This window comes from Gadus macrocephalus, chromosome 4 (genome assembly GCF_031168955.1).
Source record: "Gadus macrocephalus chromosome 4, ASM3116895v1".
In the NCBI taxonomy this organism is placed as follows: Eukaryota; Metazoa; Chordata; class Actinopteri; order Gadiformes; family Gadidae; genus Gadus; species Gadus macrocephalus.
Genome location: NC_082385.1, coordinates 1,384,626 through 1,387,306, shown reverse-complemented (window position 1 = coordinate 1,387,306; position 2,681 = coordinate 1,384,626).

Below are 2,681 nucleotides of genomic sequence, written 5' to 3'. Positions count from 1 at the left end.
CTCTCTCTCCCTCCCCTCTCCCTCCTGGTACTTTGTCACTCGCTGCTGTCCCTATAGCCATGAGGTAGAGAGTGTTTCCATCCAGAGGCATTATGGGAGATGTGCGTGTTTGGGTCGGGGAACACACACAGCTGCTGGGCTCCCGCCGTAAATCAGTGCTCCGGGCGGGAACCCATGTTGAATCACCAGCCATGTCTTATTGTCCTCATATATCACCCAACAACACACACACACACACACACACACGCACACACACACACGCACACACACACACACACCACACACACACACACACAGAAGCACACAGAAGCACACAGGCACACATACGGACACAGACACACACATACAGACGCACATACACACACACACGCATACAGAAGTACACACGGACACATACAAATACGCATGCACAAACACACATACAGAAGCAGATACAGGCACATACACACACACAAAAAACCCACGAGCACACACCCATACTGATGCACACACACACACACACACGCACACACACACACACACGCAGACGTACACACACACACACACACACACACACACACACACACACACACACACACACACACACACACACACACACACACACACACACACACACACACCTCAAAACCTCATGCTTTAACCAACTTCACACACAGAATGTTGTTTATGGGGACCAAGAGATGAATCACCAGCCGTGCGGTCCCTATACATCACCAAACGAACAATACGTGTGTGAAGTCAGTGTGAGTGACCCATGGCGTCTGTGTGTGTGGTGTTGGTGAGGGAACGCCTTGCTTGGTGGTTTATTATGGCCGTGGAAGATCTACCGGGAGGGATGAGCGGGCGAAGGTGAGCTTTCTTCTCTCTCACGTATTCTGCAAAGGATGACGGGAGAATTCGCTGCTTGCATAATCATCACATCCATCTCTGTCAGCCCACACGAGACATTTAATAACAGTGTGTGCACGTATGTGTGGGAATTTGTGTGTGTGTGAGTGAGTGAGTGAGTGAGTGAGTGAGTGAGTGAGTGAGTGAGTGAGTGAGTGAGTGAGTGAGTGAGTGAGTGAGTGAGTGAGTGAGTGAGTGAGTGAGCGAGAGAGAGAGAGAGAGCGAGAGAGAGAGAGAGAGCGTGTGTACATTTGTTATATTGCATCCTTTTTATGTGACTTCACATTAAATGTTACATTTTCCCCTGTTGGATCGGAAGTCATTTACTCTCATAGTCTACAATGAATGATGTATCAAAGCTGCATCTTATTGTTAAGTGAACTGTCAATAAACGTAGGACACACATTAAAGTGTGTGTGCGTGTGCGTCTATTTATAATTCTTAACCACAAAAATTTATATTTGATGAACCATTAATTCATGAACGCTTCGTTCCCTAATGAAAAATCACCCAAAAGCCCCTCCTCCTCATCGTGTGTGTGTGTGTGTGTGTGTGTGTGTGTGTGTGTGTGTGTGTGTGTGGTGTGTGTGTGTGTGTGTGTGTGTGTGTGTGTGTGTGTGTGTGTGTGTGTTTGCCCGCGCGCGTGTCTATGTGAGTCTATAGTGCTCCGATATCTCCGCCCCTCCGCGACCCCAACCAGGAACTAAACAGATCAGGAGCCAACGGACGGACGCCCTAGATCCCTTCACACGGTGGGCAGAGCAATCTCCTCTCGGCGCGCGCAAGTCTGACGGTTCCCCCCCCGGCGGCCGTTCGGCGAAACAGAAACCGAACGCCGCACGCTCGCCGGGTGCATCGCCATAGCAACAGTGCGGACAACCCTCGCTAATGAGCAGCTAACGCTCGTCCATAACTATGAGGGAATTAGTTAGGAAATGCGAAACGATGATGGTGACGGAGGGACTGCTGTCGGGGGGGGGGGGGGTAGGGGGGGGGGGGGGGTACTGCGTTGGTGTGGATGTTAATGTGCTGACTGGAGGGGGGGGGGGGGGGGGGGGGAGAGGAGAGAGAGGAGGAGAGAGGAGAGGAGAGAGGAGGAATTGCATGGAGGATAAGATAAGAGGAGAGAAGAGGGGGAGAGAGAGAGTTGAGAGTGGAGATGAGTAGAGACAGGGCGAAGAGAGGAGAGGAGAGAGTTTGAATGAGGAGAGAAGGGGAGAGGAGAGAAGGGGAGAGGAGAGAAAGGGAGAGGAGCAGAGAGGAGATGAGAGGAGAGAGCACAACAAGACTCGAGGAAGAGGAGAGAGGGGAAGGAGGAGCAGACGGCCGGTGACCAGAAAGGCAAGCGAGAGGGGAAAAACAACCGCGAAAGAGGAGAAGCAAAAATCTGCATCCAAAAATGCGTCATGTGAACGTGGTCAGCCGTGCCAGAGCCACTTAAAAGTGAACTCCGGTGATTGGATGCAGTGTTGCGTGCCGCCCCACACCGGTCCGGTTGGGTTCCGTTGCTAGGAGAGGGCCGGTCTGGGACCAGGGGGAAGAGCTGGCCCACTAACTCCATCTGTGGGCAACAGAAGACCGGTCTGGTGTGAAAGTGCGGGCGAGCATCAGGTCTGGTGCGGGTGTGAAGCGTGCCGCACACGGTGTCCCTCAGGGCTGCTCTGTGGCCCAGACGGAACCGGTGAGCGTACAGGGGAACACACCAACTAAGTACCGGGATGAACGTTTGTCATGGACGAGCACATACCATACCTTTAGAGACACACTTTAGAGGAGATCAGAAATGGATGTCA